Source organism: Zea mays, chromosome 4 (genome assembly GCF_902167145.1).
Source record: "Zea mays cultivar B73 chromosome 4, Zm-B73-REFERENCE-NAM-5.0, whole genome shotgun sequence".
Taxonomy (NCBI): domain Eukaryota; kingdom Viridiplantae; phylum Streptophyta; class Magnoliopsida; order Poales; family Poaceae; genus Zea; species Zea mays.
In genome coordinates, this window is record NC_050099.1 from 237,319,712 (window position 1) to 237,339,490 (window position 19,779).

The following is a 19,779-nucleotide window of genomic DNA, read 5'->3' on the forward strand; positions in this document are numbered from 1 at the left end:
GTACAAAAGGAAGTAGTAATCTTTTTGCATATTTGTATCTTGATTAAATGTTGGTAGTGCATATGCTCAATAAGTAAGGGGGAGTGTTGATCATGTGTCTCTCCTTCTTAACACCCTGCTGTCCCTTGACATCATCCTATGTTCTTGCTTAAATATGGTTTTGGTGTTTGATGTCAAAGGGGGAGAATTTGTGCATTAAAGCTTATCCTAAGGGGTGATGTGTTAGTTATCTCAACCTGAGAGGAAAGCTTATCCTAAGGGGTGATGTGTTAGTTTTGAGCTTTGCTAGTGTGTTATTCATATGCTTCCTGCAGTATTATATGTGTTGCATCATATGAACTAGTGCTTCCGTTGCTATGAATTAATTGGCATCTATTGTGTTCATTCTGAAATAGATAGTCATATGGATAATGATGCCTGTGGTTTATGGTGCTTAAGATTGCTTTAAATTAGTTTCTTAGTTTAAATTGGTATCTTAATGGTGAATAGTGGTAGGTTGATATTCCTGTGACATATCCACTCAATTGATTGGTGTTTAACTCTGATTCTGTGCATTTGTGTGGTGTTATAGCATCATGATTTGATCTTTGACACAATGCATTCCAAAAAGTGCTAAGGTGTAGAAATGCTTCGAATTGCCTAAGTATGTGCAAATTGGCATATAAGGCCAAAATTATGAATCTGAAGTAAGCACATATTTAGGGGGAGCAATTCTATAAACTTAGAATTCAAAATTTGTGCTTCAAATCTTATTCTTATGTAAGCTTTAATTGTGTTGCCATCAATCACCAAAAAGGGGGAGATTGAAAGCTCTCTTGTGAGTTTTGGTGTTTGGATGACAACTCAATTAAAGGACTAACAAGTGTGCTGAGTGTTGAACAGGTGCTCAGTGTAAAGCTGACAGGGTTCAACACAAGTGAACAAGTGTGATGGCCCAAGGACTAGATGATGATATATAATGGGCATCACAAGTTAGATGGACATTGCAAAAGTGATACTCGGGTGCGTAGCTCGGAGACAACTGATCAAGCCAAGGACGGAGGCAAGAAAAGCTTCGAGGTACCAAGTGCACGGGAGAAGATCAAGGAGGCTGAGGAACCCAAAGCCAAGGGCGAAGAAGAAGGCTTGCAAAGTCAAGGGTGATCGAGTTGAGAACAGCTACGGCACATCAAGGATCACTACATAAGGACGTGACTTACAACCAATGAGGTAACAGCTACAGTTATGTGGTGTAAGTCATAAGGCTCAAGACCAAGCTCTAAGAAGGAGATCAAGGTCACTAGAAGGAGAACAAATGTCAAAACCAGAACTGGAAGCAGCCCAAAAGAGCTAAGTTCACCTTGATCTTTAGTTTGGGTTGTTCCTATGTTTGGAGATGCTCTATGTGATCTTTGCAGGATGTTGGAGCCAAGAAATGTCAATCTAGATCAAGTCAAGCAGACTTGATGATTTATGAGTCCAACATCGAAACTCAAGCATGTGAAATGCTATAGATGTAATAATTAAGAGAAGGTATGTTTCTAGACTTAGTACATTGGTTTTAGTGTACTAATATACTTGTCTAAGTGTTAGAAACAGAAAGAAGAAGAAAAGGAAATAGGTGCAAAAGGCTTGGCTGTGTACAGCCAAGACTCTGCTCAGTCTGGGTGCACCGGACTGTCCGGTGGCTCACCGGACAGTGTCCGGTGGTGCACCGGACAGTGTCCGGTGCGCCAGGCTGAACTCTGGCGAACTGGCCGCTCTCGGGAATTCACCAGCGACGTACGGCTATAATTCACCGGACTGTCCGGTGTGCACCGGACTGTCCGGTGAGCCAACGGTCGGCCGGGCCAACGGTCGACCGCGCGATCTGCGCGGGACACGTGGCCGAACCAACGGCTAGATGGAGGCACCGGACTGTCCGGTGTGCATCGGACATGTCCGGTGCGCCAACGGCTCCAAGACTGCCAACGGTCGGCTTCGCCATAGAAGGAAAGAAATCGGGCACCGGACAGTGTCCGGTGTGCACCGGACTGTCCGGTGCGCCACCCGACAGAAGGCAAGATTTGCCTTCCTGGATTGCTTCCAACGGCTCCTAGGCCCCTTATGCCTATAAAAGGGACCCCTAGGCGCCTCCAGCAAGATAGAATGTGCAGCCAACAAGTGTAGACATCACTCGGATCAATTCTCACTCTCCCTCTTGTGCGTATCTCTCTAATTTGTGTAGAAGGCACAACTATAAGCCTTTAGAGAGAGGAGTAGTGCTGCTAAGAGCTAGAGCAAGGTCTTGAGCGTATCGTTACTCTGCCGGAGGGCTGCCAAGAAGTTTGTAAGCAGCCGCGGTTCTATTGTAACCCCACTCAATAGTGAAAGGCTCTATCTGTCATACTGACAGATCTGAGCAAACGGAGGAAGGAGTTGAAATAGACTCCAAGCCCAGGTGTGGCTAACTCCAACGAGGACTAGGCAAGCATTTCAGGCTTGGCCGAACCTCGGGATAAATCCTTGCGTCTGTGTGCTCTGTTCTGTATTGTATCCTGACTCTCTTTCTACTCGCCTTTATATCTGCACTTCAATACTTATCTGTGGTATAAGCTTTATTTGAAGTGCAGGACATTTTGAGACAGGATCTTCTATTCCGCTGCAACCTACTTGAAGAGTCTTCTCACTCCACTGCGTACTAAGTCTTCGAGTAGAGTAAGAATTTAAGTTTTAAAGTAATAAGTTTTATTCGCCTATTCACCCCCCCTCTAGGCGACATCCAGATCCTGTTCCCGGGTCAAAGGGAACTTTCACCTATCATCGACCGGTATACCTTTTGATCGACGGATTTACCTTCCGTGTCGAGGTCGAGATGCCCATTTGTTCCCATGGGTGTCTTGATGGGTTTGGCATCTTTCATCCCAAACTTGTTTAGAATATCTTGAGTATACTTCGTTTGGCTTAAAAAGGTGCCCTCTTGGAGTTGCTTCACTTGAAATCCTAAGAAATACTTCAACTCCCCCATCATAGACATCTCGAACTTTTGTGTCATGATCCTACTAAACTCTTCACATGTAGACTCGTTAGTAGACCCAAATATAATATCATCAACATAAATTTGGCATACAAACAAGTCATTTTCAAGAGTTTTAGTGAATAAAGTAGGATCGGCCTTGCCAACTTTGAATCCATTAGTGATAAGAAAGTTTCTAAGGCATTCATACCATGCTCTTGGGGCTTGCTTAAGCCCATAAAGCGCCTTAGAGAGTTTATACACATAGTTAGGGTACTCACTATCTTCAAAGCCGGGAGGTTGCTCAACATAGACCTCTTCCTTGATTGGTCCATTGAGGAAGGCACTTTTCACGTCCATTTGGTAAAGCTTAAAGCCATGGTAAGTAGCATAGGCCAATAATATACGAATTGACTCAAGCCTAGCTACGGGTGCATAGGTTTCACCGAAATCCAAACCTTCGACTTGGGAGTATCCCTTGGCCACAAGTCGGGCTTTGTTTCTTGTCACCACACCATGCTCGTCTTGCTTGTTGCGGAAGACCCATTTGGTTCCTACACCATTTTGATTAGGACGTGGAACCAAATGCCATACCTCATTCCTAGTGAAGTTGTTGAGCTCCTCTTGCATTGCCACCACCCAATCCGAATCTTGAAGTGCTTCCTCTACCCAGTGTGGCTCAATAGAGGAAACAAAAGAGTAATGCTCACAGAAATGTGCAACACGAGATCTAGTGGTTACCCCTTTATGAATGTCGCCGAGGATGGTGTCGACGGGGTGATCTCGTTGTATTGCTTGGTGGACTCTTGGGTGTGGCGGTCTTTGCTCTTCATCCTCCTTGTCTTGATCATTTGCATCTCCCCCTTGATCATTGTCGTCATCTTGAGGTGGCTCATTTGCTTGATCTTTTCCCTCATCAATTTGAGCCTCATCCTCATTTTGAGTTGGTGGTGATGCTTGCGTGGATGAGGATGTTTGATCTTGTGCATTTGGAGGCTCTTTGTATTCCTTAGGACACACATCCCCAATGGACATGTTCCTTAGCGCGATGCATGGAGCCTCTTCATCACCTATCTCATCAAGATCAACTTGCTCTACTTGAGAGCCGTTAGTCTCATCAAACACAACGTCACAAGAAACTTCAACTTGTCCAGAGGACTTGTTAAAGACTCTATATGCCCGTGTGTTTGAATCATATCCTAGTAAAAAGCCTTCTACAGTCTTAGGAGCAAATTTAGATTTTCTTCCTCTTTTAACAAGAATAAAGCATTTGCTACCAAAGACTCTAAAATATGAAATATTGGGCCTTTTACCGGTTAGGAGTTCATAAGATGTCTTCTTGAGGATTCAGTGTAGATATAACCGGTTGATGGCGTAGCAGGCGGTGTTGACCGCCTTGGCCCAAAACCGATCCGAAGTCTTGTACTCATCAAGCATGGTTCTTGCCATGTCCAATAGAGTTCTATTCTTCCTCTCCACTACACCATTTTGTTGTGGGGTGTAGGGAGAAGAGAACTCATGCTTGATGCCTTCCTCCTCAAGGAAGCCTTCAATTTGAGAGTTCTTGAACTCCGTCCCGTTGTCGCTTCTAATTTTCTTGATCCTTAAGCCGAACTCGTTTTGAGCCCGTCTCAAGAATCCCTTTAAGGTATCTTGGGTATGAGATTTTTCCTGCAAAAATAACACCCAAGTGAAGCGAGAATAATCATCCACAATAACTAGACAGTACTTACTTCCGCCGATGCTTATGTAAGCAATCGGGCCAAATAGATCCATGTGTAGGAGCTCCAGTGGCATGTCAGTCGTCATGATGTTCTTATGTGGATGGTGGGCACCAACTTGCTTCCCTGCTTGGCATGCGCTACAAATCCTGTCTTTCTCAAAATGAACATTTGTTAGTCCTAAAATGTGCTCTCCCTTTAAAAGCTTGTGAAGATTATTCATCCCAACATGTGCTAGTCGGCGATGCCAGAGCCAACCCATGTTAGTCTTAGCAATTAAGCAAGTGTCGAGTTCAGCTCTATCAAAATCTATCAAGTATAGCTGACCCTCTAACCCTCCCTTAAATGCTATTGAATCATCACTTCTTCTAAAGACAGTGACACCTACATCAGTAAATAGACAGTTGTAGCCCATTTGACATAATTGCGAAACGGAAAGCAAATTGTAATCTAATGAGTCAACAAGAAAAACATTGGAAATGGAATGGTCAGGAGATATAGCTATTTTACCCAAGCCTTTGACCAAACCTTGGTTTCCATCCCCGAATGTGATGGCTCGTTGGGGATCTTGGGTTTTCTCATATGAGGAGAACATCTTCTTCTCCCCTGTCGTGTGGTTTGTGCACCCGCTGTCGATAATCCAACTTGAGCCTCCGGATGCATAAACCTACAAAACAAGTTTAGTTCTTGACTTTAGGTACCCAAACGGTTTTGGGTCCTTTGGCATTAGAAACAAGAACTTTGGGTACCCAAACACAAGTCTTGGAGCTCTTGTGTTTGCCCCCAACATACTTGGCAACTACCTTGCCGGATTTGTTAGTCAAAACATAAGATGCATCAAAAGTTTTAAATGAAATGTCATGATCATTTGATACACTAGGAGTTTTCTTCTTAGGCAACTTAGCACGGGTTGGTTGCCTAGAACTAGATGTCTCACCCTTATACATAAATGCATGGTTAGGGCCAGAGTGAGACTTCCTAGAATGAATTCTCCTAATTTTGCTCTCAGGATAGCCGGCAGAGTACAAAATCTAACCTTCGTTATCCTGAGGCATTGGAGGCTTGCCCTTAACAAAATTAGACAATTTCTTAGGAGAGGCATTAAGTTTGACATTGCCTCCCGGTTGGAAGCCAATGCCATCCTTAATGCCAGGGCGTCTCCCTCTATAGAGCATGCTTCTAGCAAATTTAAATTTTTCATTTTCTAAGTCATGCTCGGAAATCTTAGCATCTAGTTTTGCTATATGATCATTTTGTTGTTTAATTAGAGCCATGTGATCATGAATAGCATTAACATCAACATCTCTACATCTAGTACAAATAGAAGTGTGCTCAACGGTAGATGTAGAGGGTTTGCAAGATTTTAATTCTACAACCTTAGCATGCAATATATCATTTTTAGTTCTAAGGTCGGAAATAGTAGCATTGCAAACATCTAATTCTTTAGCCTTAGCAAGCAATTTTTCATTTTCAATCCTAAGGCTAGCAAGAGACATGTTTAATTCTTCAATCTTAGTAAGCAAATCATCATTATCATTTCTAAGATTGGGAATTGAAACATTACAAGCAATAGAATCAACCTTAGCTAACAAATTAACATTTTCATTTCTAAGGTTGTCAATGGTCTCATGGCAAGTGCTTAGCTCACTAGATAATTTTTCGCACTTTTCAACTTCTAGAGCATAAGCATTTTTTACTTTAACATGCTTCTTGTTTTCTTTTATAAGGAAGTCCTCTTGGGAGTCCAAGAGATCATCCTTCTCATGGATAGCACTAATCAATTCATTTAATTTCTCTTTTTGTTGCATGTTTAAGTTGGCAAAAAGAGTGCGTAAGTTATCTTCCTCATCACTAGCATTTTCATCACTAGAAGACTCATATCTAGTGGAGGATTTAGATTTAACCTTCTTCTTTTTGCCATCCTTTGCCATGAGGCACCTGTGGCCGACGTTGGGGAAGAGAAGTCCCTTGGTGACGGCGATGTTGGCGGCGTCCTCGTCGTCGGAGGAGTCGCTAGAGCTTTCGTCGGAGTCCCACTCACGACAAACATGGGCATCGCCGCCCTTCTTCTTGTAGTACCTCTTCTTCTCCTTTCTTCTCCCCTTCTTGTCGTCGCCCCTGTCACTAGAAATAGGACATTTTGCTATAAAGTGACCGGGCTTACCACACTTGTAGCAAACCTTCTTGGAGCGGGGCTTGTAATCTTTCCCCCTCCTTTGTTTGAGGATTTGGCGGAAGCTCTTGATGACGAGCGCCATTTCCTCATTGTCGAGCTTGGAGGCGTCGATTGGTTGTCTACTTGGTGTAGATTCCTCCTTCTTCTCCTCCGTCGCCTTGAATGCAATCGGTTGAGCTTCGGACGTGGAGGGACCGTCAAGCTCGTTGATCTTCCGTGAGCCCTTGATCATAAATTCAAAGCTCACAAAATTCCCGATTACTTCCTCGGGAGTCATTAGTGTATATCTTGGATTACCATGAATTAATTGTACTTGAGTAGGGCTAAGGAAAATAAGAGATCTTAGAATAACCTTAACCACCTCGTGGTCATCCCATTTCTTGCTCCCGAGGTTGTGCACTTGATTCACCAAGGTCTTGAGCCGGTTGTACATATCTTGTGGCTCCTCCCCTTTGCGAAGACGGAAGCGACCGAGCTCCCCCTCGATCGTTTCCCGCTTGGTGATGTTGGTGAGTTCATCACCCTCGTGCGCCGTCTTGAGCACATCCCAAACTTCCTTGGCGCTTTTTAGTCCTTGCACCTTGTTGTACTCCTCCCTACTTAGAGAGGCGAGGAGTATGGTTGTGGCTTGGGAGTTGAAGTGCTCGATTTGGGCCACCTCGTCCTCATCATAATCCTCATCCCCTACGGATGGTACCTGTGCTCCAAACTCAACAACATTCCATATACTTTTGTGGAGTGAGGTTAGATGAAATTTCATTAAATCACTCCACCTAGCATAATCTTCACCGTCAAAGGTTGGCGGTTTGCCTAATGGAACGGAGAGTAATGGAGTATGTCTAGAAGTACGAGGATAATGTAAGGGGATCTTACTAAACTTCTTGCGCTCATAGCGCTTAGAAGTTATGGAGGGCGCGTCGGAGCCGGAGGTAGAAGGTGATGAAGTGTCGGTCTCGTAGTAGACCACCTTCCTCATCTTCTTTATTTTGTCGCCACTCCGATGCGACTTGTGAGAAGAAGTCTTCTTCTCCTTTTTCTTTTCCTTCTTCTTCTCCTTGTTGCAGGACTCTCCCGATAGAGCTTTCTCGTTGCTTGTAGTGGGCTTTTCGCCGGTCTCCATCTCCCTCTTGGCGAGTTCTCCCGACATCACTTCGAGCGGTTAGGCTCTAATGAAGTACCGGGCTCTGATACCAATTGAAAGTCGCCTAGAGGGGGGGGGTGAATAGGGCGAAACTGAAATTCTCAAAAATAATCACAACTACAAGCCGGGTTAGCGTTAGAAATATAATCGAGTCCGCTAGAGAGGGTGCAAAACAAATCGTAAGCAAATAAAGAGTGTGACACGCGGATTTGTTTTATCGAGGTTCGGTTCTCGCAAACCTACTCCCCGTTGAGGTGGTCACAAAGACCGGGTCTCTTTCAACCCTTTCCCTCTCTCAAATGGTCCCTCGGACCGAGTGAGCTTTCTCTTCTCAATCACTTGGAACACAAAGTTCCCACAAGGACCACCACAAGATTGGTGTCTCTTGCCTCAATTTACAAGTGAGTTTGATCGCAATAAAGAATCAAGAAAGAAGAAAGCAATCTAAGCGCAAGAGCTCGAAAGAACACAAGCAAATCTCTCTCTCTAATCACTAGGGCGTTGTGTGGAGTTTGGAGAGGATTTGATCACTTGGGTGTGTCTAGAATTGAATGCTAGAGCTCTTGTAAGTAGTTGAAGTGGGAAAACTTAGATGTGTTGAATGTGGGGTGGTTGGGGGTATTTATAGCCCCAACCACCAAACGACTGTCGTATGGTGCACCGGACAGTCCGGTGCACACCGGACATGTCCGGTGCGCCAGCCACGTCACCAGGCCGTTGGGATTCGACCGTTGGAGCTTCTGTCTTCTGGGCCCGCCTGGCTGTCCGGTGGCGCACCAGACATGTACTGTAGAGTGTCCGGTGCACCACTACGCGCGTGCCTGACTTCTGCGCGCTCTGGCGCGCATTAATTGCTGTTGCAGGTGACCGTTGGCGCGAAGTAGCCGTTGCTCCGCTGTCACACCGGACAGTCCGGTGTACACCGGACAGTCCGGTGAATTATAGCGAAGCGAATTCCCGAGGCTGGCGAGTTCCTAGGGCGCTCTTCCTTGGAGCACCAGACACTATCCGGTGTACACCGGACAGTCCGGTGAATTATAGCAGAGCGCCTCTGAATTTTCCTGAAGGTGAGGAGTTCAGCGTGAAGTCCCCTGGTGCACCGGACACTGTCTGGTGGTGCACCGGACAGTCCGGTGCGCCAGACCAGGACACACTTCGGTTATCCCTTTGCTCCTTTGTTGAACCCAATTCTTGGTCTTTTTATTGGCTAAGTTGTGAACTTTTGCCACCTGTATAACTTATGCACTGGAGCAAACTAGTTAGTCCAATTATTTGTGTTGGGCAAATCAACCACCAAAATCATTTAGGAAATAGGTGTAAGCCTAATTCCCTTTCAAACACCCTACACTGTATAGTTGTGAGCACCTAGAGGGGGGGGGGGGGTGAATAGGTGATCCTGTAAAAACTTAAACTTATAGCCACAAAACTTGATTAAGCGTTAGCACAGTTTATGCCAAGTGGCTAGAGAGGAGTCAAAACACAATAACCACAAGAATCCAATCACAGAGATGACACAGTGGTTATCCCGTGGTTCGGCCAAGTACAAAACTTGCCTACTCCACGTTGTGGCGTCCCAACGGACGAGAGTTGCACTCAACTCCTCTCAAGTGATCCAATGATCAACTTGAATACCACGGTGTTCTTGCTTTTCTTTTCTCAATCCCGTTTGCGAGGAATCTCCACAACTTGGAGCCTCTCGCCCTTACAAAAGATGTTCACAGAGAATCACAGAGCAAGGGAGGGATTAGCAACTCACACACGACACAAAGATCACAGCGAATACGCACACACAAGACCCAGATTTGAGCTCAAAAGACTAGCACACTAGAACGGAGCTCAAATCACTAGAATGAACGAACAAGTGCGCGAGATTGATGTGTGAGTGATCAAGAGTGCTCAAGGAATGCTTGGTGTACTCCTCCATGCGCCAAGGGGTCCCTTTTATAGCCCCAAGGCAGCTAGGAGCCGTTGGGAACAAATCTGGAAGGCCATCTTTGCCTTCTGTCTCGTGGCGCACCGGACAGTCCGGTGCACACCGGACACTGTCCGGTGCCCGATTTGTTTCCTTAAACATCGCATCCGACCGTTGCTGTCTGAGTCAGATCTGCGCACCGTTGGCGCACCGGACATGTCCGGTGCACACCGGACAGTCCGGTGTATCTTTCCGACCGTTGGCTCGGCCACGTGTCGCGCGCCGATCGCGCGGCCGACCGTTGGCCCGGCCGACCGTTGGCTCACCGGACAGTCCGGTGCACACCGGACAGTCCGGTGAATTTTAGCCGAAGTCGCCGGAGAAAAACCCGAGAGCGGCTGGTTTGCTCCGCGCTGGTCTGGCGCACCGGACACTGTCCGGTGCACACCGGACAGTCCGGTGCCCCAGCCCGAAGCAGCCTTTGGCTGTACACAGCCACTCTCCACTTTTTGTCTTTTCTTCTTTCTCCTGTTTCTAACACTTAGACAAGATGTTAGTACACAAAACTAATGTACTAAGGCTTAGAAACATACCTTTACTTGTGATTTACACTTTGTTCATCCATGAGCATATTTTCACATTTAAGCCCTTGTGTTTGCACTCAATCACCAAAATACTTAGAAATGGCCCAAGGGCACATTTCCCTTTCAATCTCCCCCTTTTTGGTGATTTATGCCAACACAACATAAAGCAACTAGAACAAGTGCAAAATCACTTCAAATAAAAACTGACTTTGAGTTTTATTCAATTTTGGCATATATGGATCATCCTTTGCCACCACTTGGTTTGTTTTTGCAAATCAAACTCAAATTTCTATCTCTAAGTCAAACACACATGTTGAAGCATAAAGAGAGTCATTTCAAAAGAGATTGATCAAAGATTTCAAAAACTCCCCCTATTTCCCATAATCAACACTTCTCCCCACAAGAAGCCAACTTTTGACAATAAGAGACAATAAAAGCTTTTGACAAAACAAAAACTCTATTCTACTATTTTCAAAATCTCTCAAGTGGTAGCTGATCCATTTATCACTTTGGCCTTTATTTTCTCCCCCTTTGGCATCAAGCACCAAAACGGGATTAATCTTGGCCTTTATTTTCTCCCCCTTTGGCATCAAGCACCAAAACGGGATTAATCTTGGCCTATTAACCCCATTGCCTCACCAAAATCGTCAATTAAGAGTACAAAGGTAATAAGATCATAGAGATGAACTTGGAATAAGTTACCCTCTCATCGGAGTGCAGTGGAAGTCTTGCATGGTCCAAGTTCACCTTTCCCTTTCAATTCACCTTCGAGACTAAATCAAGCAAACTCAAGCAAATAGTTAGTCTCAAAGGGTCAAGTTGTAACACATCTCCCCCTAAACATGTGCATCACTTTGCAACGGACTTGTGAGGTCCAGGGAGTGTTTGTACAACTTGAGCACCACAATAAACAACAAAATGCAGAAGGAACATGATCAAAGGCATAAACACATGTATGCTACAATTCAATCCAAGTTCCGCGAATCTAAGACATTTAGCTCACTACGCAACCTGCAAAAGGTCTTCTCATCTAGAGGCTTAGTGAAGATATCGACTAGCTGGTTCTCGGTGCTAACATGAAACACTTCGATATGTCCCTTTTGCTGGTGGTCTCTCAAAAAGTGATGCCGGATGTCTATGTGCTTTGTGCGGCTGTGCTCAACAGGATTCTCCGCCATGCGGATAGCACTCTCATTATCACATAGGAGTGGGACTTTGCTCAGATTGTAGCCAAAATCCCGGAGGGTTTGCCTCATCCAAAGTAGTTGCGCGCAACACTGACCTGCGGCAACGTACTCGGCCTCAGCGGTGGATAGGGCAACGGATGTTTGTTTCTTAGAGTTCCATGACACCAGGGACCTTCCTAAGAATTGGCACGTCCCCGATGTACTCTTCCTATCGACCTTACATCCAGCATAGTCGGAGTCTGAGTATCCAACTAAGTCAAAGGTAGACCCCTTTGGATACCAGAGCCCGAAGCAAGGCGTAGCAACTAAATATCTAAGAATTCGCTTCACCGCCACTAAGTGACACTCCTTAGGATCGGATTGAAATCTAGCACACATGCATACGCTAAGCATAATATCCGGTCTACTAGCACATAAGTAAAGCAAAGAACCTATCATTGACCGGTATGCTTTTTGATCAACGGACTTACCTCCTTTGTTGAGGTCGGTGTGTCCGTCGGTCCCCATCGGAGTCTTTGCGGGCTTGGCGTCCTTCATCCCAAACCGCTTTAGCAGATCTTGCGTGTACTTCGTTTGGGAGATGAAGGTGGCGTCCTTGAGTTGCTTCACTTGGAACCCAAGGAAGTAGTTCAACTCGCCCATCATCGACATCTCGAATTTCTGCGTCATTACCCTGCTAAACTCTTCACAAGACTTTTGGTTAGTAGAACCAAATATTATGTCATCGACATAAATTTGGCACACAAACAAATCACCATCACATGTCTTTGTAAAAAGAGTTGGATCGGCTTTCCCAACCTTGAAAGCATTAGCAATTAGAAAGTCTCTAAGGCATTCATACCATGCTCTTGGGGCTTGCTTAAGTCCATAGAGCGCCTTAGAGAGCTTACACACATGGTCGGGGTACCGTTCATCCTCGTAGCCAGGGGGTTGCTCCACGTACACTTCCTCCTTGATTGGCCCGTTGAGGAAAGCGCTCTTCACATCCATTTGGTACAACCTGAAAGAATGGTGAGCGGCATATGCTAGCAAGATTCGAATTGACTCTAGCCTAGCCACAGGAGCAAAAGTCTCCTCGAAATCCAAACCTGCGACTTGGGCATAACCTTTTGCCACAAGTCGAGCCTTGTTTCTCGTCACCACCCCGTGCTCGTCCTGTTTGTTGCGGAACACCCACTTGGTTCCCACAACATTTTGCTTCGGACGAGGCACCAGCGTCCAAACTTCATTTCTCTTGAAGTTGTTGAGCTCCTCCTGCATGGCCAACACCCAGTCCGGATCTAGCAAGGCCTCCTCTACCCTGAAAGGCTCAATAGAAGAGACAAAAGAGTAATGCTCACAAAAATTAACTAATCGAGAACGAGTAGTTACTCCCTTGCTGATGTCACCCAGAATTTGGTCGACGGGATGATCCCTTTGAATCATCGCTCGAACTTGGGTTGGAGGTGCCGGTTGCGCTTCTTCCTCTATCACTTGATCATCTTGTGCTCCCCCTTGATCAAGCGCCTTCACTTGAGGTACCTGTTCGTCATCTTCGGTTGGGGGATGCACCATTGTTGAGGAAGAAGGTTGATCTCGTTCATCTTGTTCCTGTGGCCGCACTTCTCCAATCGCCATGGTTCGTATAGCAGCCGTCGGAACATCTTCTTCATCTACATCATCACAATCAACAACTTGCTCTCTTGGAGAGCCATTAGTCTCATCAAATACAACGTCGCTAGAGACTTCAACCAAACCCGATGATTTGTTGAAGACTCTATACGCCTTTGTATTTGAGTCATAACCTAATAAAAACCCTTCTACAGCTTTGGGAGCAAACTTAGAATTTCTACCCTTCTTCACTAGAATGTAGCATTTACTCCCAAATACACGAAAGTACGATACATTGGGTTTGTTACCGGTTAGAAGCTCATACGATGTCTTCTTGAGGAGGCGATGAAGGTAGACCCTGTTGATGGCGTGGCAAGCAGTGTTAACGGCTTCCGTCCAAAAGCACTCGGGGGTCTTGAACTCTCCTAGCATCGTCCTCGCCATATCGATGAGCGTCCTGTTCTTCCTCTCTACCACACCATTTTGCTGTGGTGTGTAGGGAGCGGAGAACTCGTGCTTGATCCCTTCCTCCTCAAGGAACTCCTCCACTTGAAGGTTCTTGAACTCGGACCCGTTGTCGCTCCTTATCTTCTTCACTTTGAGCTCAAACTCATTTTGAGCTCTCCTGAGGAAGCGCTTGAGGGTCCCTTGGGTTTCAGACTTATCCTGTAAAAAGAACACCCAAGTGAAGCGGGAAAAGTCATCAACAATAACTAGACCATACTTACTTCCCCCTATGCTTAGATAGGCGACGGGTCCGAAGAGGTCCATATGCAGCAGCTCCAGGGGTCTTGACGTGGTCATCACATTCTTGCTGTGATGCGCTCCTCCCACCTGTTTCCCTGCTTGACAAGCTGCACAAGGTCTATCTTTTTCGAAATGAACATTGGTTAGACCTATCACATGTTCTCCCTTTAGAAGCTTGTGGAGGTTCTTCATCCCCACATGTGCTAAGCGGCGATGCCACAGCCAGCCCATGCAAGTCTTAGCCATTAAGCATGCATCTAGACCGGCCTCTTCTTTTGCAAAATCAACTAAATAAAGTTTGCCGTCTAATACACCCTTAAAAGCTAGTGAACCATCACTTCTTCTAAAGACAGACACATCTATATTTGTAAACAGACAGTTATATCCCATATTGCACAATTGACTAACAGATAGTAAATTATATCCTAGTGACTCTACTAAAAACACATTAGAGATAGAGTGCTCATTAGAAATTGCAATTTTACCTAACCCTTTTACCTTGCCTTGATTCCCATCACCGAATATGATTGAATCTTGGGAATCCTTATTCTTGACGTAGGAGGTGAACATCTTCTTCTCCCCCGTCATATGGTTTGTGCATCCGCTATCAATAATCCAGCTTGAACCCCCGGATGCATAAACCTGCAAGGCAAATTTAGACTTGGGTCTTAGGTACCCAACTCATGTTGGGTCCTACAAGGTTAGTGCAAATATCCTTAGGGACCCAAATGCAAGTTTTGTCTCCCTTGCATTTTGCCCCTAACTTCCTAGCAACAATTTTCTTATCCTTTCTACAAATAGCAAAGGAAGCATTTAAAGCATAATAAATTGTGGAAGGTTCATTCACTACTTTCCTAGGAGCATGAATAGCATTCTTTCTAGACACATGATGAATAGCATTTCTCCTAGACATATTTCTACCATGCATATAGGAAGAACTAGAAGCAAACATGGCATGAGAGTCAAAATCATCAAAAGCATTATAACTCCTATAAGCATTTCTAGTTTGTCTCCTATCATAATACATAAAAGCATGGTTCTTTTGCACATTACTAGCCATAGGGGCCTTCCCTTTCTCCTTGGCGGGAATGGGAGCCTTATGGCTTGTTAAGTTCTTAGCTTCTCTCTTGAAGCCAAGTCCATCCTTAATTGAGGGGTGTCTACCAATTGTGTAGGCATCCCTTGCAAATTTTAGCTTATCGAAATCATTCTTGCTAGTCTTAAGTTGAGCATTAAGACTAGCCAGTTCATCATTAAGCTTGAAAATTGAAACTAGGTGTTCACTACAAGCATTAATGTCAAAATCTTTACACCTAGTACAAATTTCAACATGTTCTACACAAGAATTGGATTTATTTGCTACTTCTAATTTAGCATTTAAATCATTGTTGACACCTTTCAAAGTAGAAATGGTTTCATGACAAGTAGATAGTTCAAAAGAAAGCATTTCATTTCTCTTAACTTCTAAAGCATAGGATTTTTGTGCCTCAACAAATTTATCATGCTCTTCATACAGCAAATCCTCTTGCTTTTCTAAAAGTATATTCTTTTCATTCAAGGCATCAATTAATTCATTAATTTTGTCTATCTTAGATCTATCTAAGCCCTTGAACAAACATGAATAATCTACTTCATCCTCATCACTAGATTCGTCCTCACTTGAAGAAACATAGGTAGAGTTGCGAGTACATACCTTCTTCTCCCTTGCCATAAGGCATGTGTGACGCTCGTTGGGGAAGAGGGTTGATTTGTTGAAGGCGGTGGCGGCGAGTCCTTCATTGTCGGAGTCGGACGAGGAGCAATCCGAGTCCCACTCCTTGCTTAGATGCGCCTCGCCCTTTGCCTTCTTGTAATGCTTCTTCTTTTCCCTCTTGTTTCCCTTCTCCTGGTCACTATCATTATCGGGACAGTTAGCAATAAAATGACCAAGCTTACCGCATTTGAAGCATGATCGCTTTCCCTTGGTCTTAGTCTTGCTCGGCTGTCCATTGCGACCCTTTAGCACCGTCTTGAATCTCTTGATAATGAGGGCCATTTCTTCTTCATTAAGACCAGCCGCCTCAATTTGCGCCACCTTGCTGGGTAGTGCCTCCTTGTTTCCTGTGGCTTTGAGAGCAAAAGGTTGCGGCTCGTTGATTGGTCCATTCAAGGCGTCGTCCACATACCTTGCCTCCTTGATCATCATTCGCCCGCTGACGAATTTTCCTAGGACTTCTTCGGGCGACATTTTGGTGTACCTGGGATTCTCACGAATATTATTCACCAAATGAGGATCAAGAACGGTAAAGGACCTGAGCATTAGTCGGACGACGTCGTGGTCCGTCCATCGCGTGCTTCCGTAGCTCCTTATTTTGTTGATAAGGGTCTTGAGCCGGTTGTATGTCTGAGTTGGCTCCTCGCCCCTTATCATCGCGAATCGTCCAAGCTCGCCCTCCACCAACTCCATTTTGGTGAGCAAGGTAGCGTCATTTCCCTCATGAGAGATCTTGAGGGTATCCCAGATTTGCTTGGCGTTATCCAAGCCACTCACTTTATTATATTCATCCCTGCACAATGAGGCTAGAAGAACAGTAGTAGCTTGTGCATTCTTATGGATTTGCTCATTAATGAATATAGGACTATCCGAACTATTAAAGTGCATTCCACTATCTACAATCTCCCATATGCTAGGATGGAGAGAGAATAGGTGACTACGCATTTTGTGGCTCCAAAATCCGTAGTCCTCCCCATCAAAGTGTGGGGGCTTGCCGAGTGGAATGGAAAGCAAATGTGAACTTGAACTTTGCGGAATACGAGAGTAGTCAAAAGAAAAGTTAGAATTAACCGGTTTCCTTTGTTTGTCGTGGTCGTCGTCCTTTTGGGAAGAAGAGGACTCATCGCTGTCGTAGTAGACGATCTCCTTGATGCGTCTTGTCTTCTTCTTCTTCCCATCTCTTCGCTTGTGGCCCGAGCCCGAGTCATTGGACTTGTCATCCCTTGGCTTGTTGACGAAGGACTCCTTCTCCTTGTCGTTGATCACAATTCCCTTCCCCTTAGGATCCATCTCTTCGGGCGGTTAGTCCCTTTCTTGAAGAGAACGACTCTGATACCAATTGTGAGCACCTAGAGGGGGGGGGGGTGAATAGGTGATCCTGTAAAAACTTAAACTTATAGCCACAAAACTTGATTAAGCGTTAGCACAGTTTATGCCAAGTGGCTAGAGAGGAGTCAAAACACAATAACCACAAGAATCCAATCACAGAGATGACACAGTGGTTATCCCGTGGTTCGGCCAAGTACAAAACTTGCCTACTCCACGTTGTGGCGTCCCAACGGACGAGAGTTGCACTCAACTCCTCTCAAGTGATCCAATGATCAACTTGAATACCACGGTGTTCTTGCTTTTCTTTTCTCAATCCCGTTTGCGAGGAATCTCCACAACTTGGAGCCTCTCGCCCTTACAAAAGATGTTCACAGAGAATCACAGAGCAAGGGAGGGATTAGCAACTCACACACGACACAAAGATCACAGCGAATACGCACACACAAGACCCAGATTTGAGCTCAAAAGACTAGCACACTAGAACGGAGCTCAAATCACTAGAATGAACGAACAAGTGCGCGAGATTGATGTGTGAGTGATCAAGAGTGCTCAAGGAATGCTTGGTGTACTCCTCCATGCGCCAAGGGGTCCCTTTTATAGCCCCAAGGCAGCTAGGAGCCGTTGGGAACAAATCTGGAAGGCCATCTTTGCCTTCTGTCTCGTGGCGCACCGGACAGTCCGGTGCACACCGGACACTGTCCGGTGCCCGATTTGTTTCCTTAAACATCGCATCCGACCGTTGCTGTCTGAGTCAGATCTGCGCACCGTTGGCGCACCGGACATGTCCGGTGCACACCGGACAGTCCGGTGTATCTTTCCGACCGTTGGCTCGGCCACGTGTCGCGCGCCGATCGCGCGGCCGACCGTTGGCCCGGCCGACCGTTGGCTCACCGGACAGTCCGGTGCACACCGGACAGTCCGGTGAATTTTAGCCGAAGTCGCCGGAGAAAAACCCGAGAGCGGCTGGTTTGCTCCGCGCTGGTCTGGCGCACCGGACACTGTCCGGTGCACACCGGACAGTCCGGTGCCCCAGCCCGAAGCAGCCTTTGGCTGTACACAGCCACTCTCCACTTTTTGTCTTTTCTTCTTTCTCCTGTTTCTAACACTTAGACAAGATGTTAGTACACAAAACTAATGTACTAAGGCTTAGAAACATACCTTTACTTGTGATTTACACTTTGTTCATCCATGAGCATATTTTCACATTTAAGCCCTTGTGTTTGCACTCAATCACCAAAATACTTAGAAATGGCCCAAGGGCACATTTCCCTTTCAATAGTATCTGCTAAAATAGCGTTCGCCTCTAGCGTCCGCCAAACCTAGGGCCAGGGGTCTCTATTCGTCCGCTATCTGCGTCTTCGTGAACAACACACTGCTACAATGACATTTTGCTGCAGTTGGGCACAAAGGCGACAGTGAGGAGAGAGCGAGGTGAGAGGCGTCGAGGAGGAAGTCACCTCTGCTGGCGTGGGATGCGAGCCGCACCGACGGTTGTCCTGCACTCTGTCCATGGCATTCGAGCATCCGGTCCATGACGAGAGTGCGGATGCAAAGCTCCTAAGAGCGGCCTGTTCCGCAAGGAGTCGAGGGAGAAGACCTGTTTCCCAACGGCACGAGGGAGAAGACGTTCTTGCGTCCAAGCGTGGGCTCTTCTTCGTGAAGGAATGTGTGAGAGCATCTTCGAGAGACGCTTCATTTTTAGCTCTATATTTGACTATCTATTTAACTTTTCATAAAAATTACACTCTATATGTAGCATCTCACTCCAACAGACTATTTATCTAGTTTGACTAGTCAGGTGGCTAGCCAAATTTGGCTAGTGAGAGAGTCAATTTGAAGAGTCAGATAGCTTGGTGAGTCAGATAGATAATCTGTTGGAGAGTTATTTTGCTATTGAGTAGCTAAAATTTGACTTGACGAATTATTTAGCTAGTCTCTTGGAGATGCTCTGAGAGGATAAATAGTGGACTTGTCAGCTACGGAGTGTGAGGCTACGGGAGAAGACAAACAATGGCGGAGATGAGACACAGAGGACGTTGAAGGAGATAGGGAAGATATAGATGTTAAAATCTTTTAGAGTGTGCTTGAAAGGACAAAATATTCCTTTAGAGAGTGGAATTTAGAGAATGATGCTAGAGTAATGGAACAAGAAGATGAGCTAGGAGGACGTGACAAAAATGAGACGCTCCTCGATCGTGCTTTGAGCGAGAAGGAACAAACTACGGTGGTCTAGCTAGACATATGTAGCGTGTTTGGTTTGACAAATAAGGTAGTCCATAATCTTCTCACTCCTTATTTTTATTGTTTCGTTTATGAAATAGAATGAGTTCATCCATCATCATTTCATTCCTCATAAACTAATAATTAGTAATAATATGAAAAATGTGTTCATTCCATTAAATTTGTGGAATGAACTTATGATACACCACCTTATCTAGAATGGATTGATTCTTCAAACCAAACGCCCATGTAAGGAATGAATCGAGAGAGGGGACATAGCATATTGGACTGAAATTAGTGGCCATTGGTGGTGGACTGACGAAATTGTCACTCACAAGAGGACTTGACGGCTGATTAACACTACCGGACTGATATTCTTTGCCAAGTGTCCCAAATACTTGGGAAATTAACAATCACAAAAAAAATCCAGAAAAACATCAAAACA

The 19,779-nt window shown here is 45.3% G+C and overlaps 1 long non-coding RNA gene across 1 annotated transcript in view; it reads right to left on the reverse strand.

Annotated features, from left to right (window-relative positions):
* The window catches only part of LOC103654783 (uncharacterized), a 35,173-nt gene extending 16,467 nt beyond the window's left edge, over positions 1-18,706 (reverse strand). Inside the window, exon 1 of the long non-coding RNA XR_566327.1 lies at positions 18,572-18,706. This is a non-coding gene — a long non-coding RNA (uncharacterized lncRNA). The remainder of the gene's footprint in view (positions 1-18,571) is intronic.
* Positions 18,707-19,779: the final 1,073 nt, after the last annotated feature.